At 34.3% G+C, this 857-nt stretch overlaps 1 pseudogene; it reads right to left on the reverse strand.

The window, feature by feature from the left end:
* Positions 1-202: 202 nt before the first annotated feature.
* On the reverse strand, positions 203-332 carry Gm52759 (annotated as a pseudogene).
* Positions 333-857: the final 525 nt, after the last annotated feature.

Consider the following 857-nt stretch of genomic DNA (forward strand, 5'->3'; position numbering starts at 1 on the left):
GAAAAAGCAAGAAAGTAATCTTTCAACAAACCCCCAAGAAGATAGCTGCACAAACATAGAAATAACATCAAAAATAACAAGGAGCAACAATCACTATTTCTTAATATCTCTTAACATCAATGGACTCAATCACCCAATAAAAAGACATAGAGCTCAACTGGTTACCAAGGATTGTGAAGTTTCATTTGGCATTAACACTCTGTGGTGTTAGGTAATTCTGTAATCCTCTCTAACTTATTGAGTACCTGCATGGGCGAAAATGAAGCAATAGATTCAAAAGAAAGGGAGTTTTGATACTACACTTGATCTTAGCCAAAAGGCCAAGAAGCGATAGAAAGGGAGTTTTGAAAAGTGAAGAAGTATATATATATAATACATGTATATATATATATATATATATATATATACTATTAATATATATTATATATATGTACACACACATACTCACAATCAATCACTTTCGTTGTCCCAGATATTCAGTCATGACGTCGTGCTGTGGAAACAACCTGCCAACTTGTCTACATCTATGCTTTGACAATGGTTCCAACAATCCCATGCTGAGCTGCTTCTTCACATATTTTCTGTCACCTTGAAGCATGACATGAGGTGATATGTAATCGTAATCTCATGTCTCCTGAACCCACTTGGCTCTTGCTAACTTTGTTCTTTCTTAGAAGTTTTCACTTAGATGTCTCTTACACCAAAGTATCCTTTACTAAAATTACTTGGATTTATTGTCAGATATTAGGAAGAACACTTGTACAAAAACAGTAAAATTAGCAAGTACATAAATGAGCAAATCAACAAGTATTGTGTTCACACCCTCATCAAGCATTTGTGCTTGTATCTGTGAGAAC

The sequence above is a fragment of the Mus musculus genome, chromosome 4 (genome assembly GCF_000001635.26).
Source record: "Mus musculus strain C57BL/6J chromosome 4, GRCm38.p6 C57BL/6J".
Classification (NCBI taxonomy): Eukaryota; Metazoa; Chordata; class Mammalia; order Rodentia; family Muridae; genus Mus; species Mus musculus.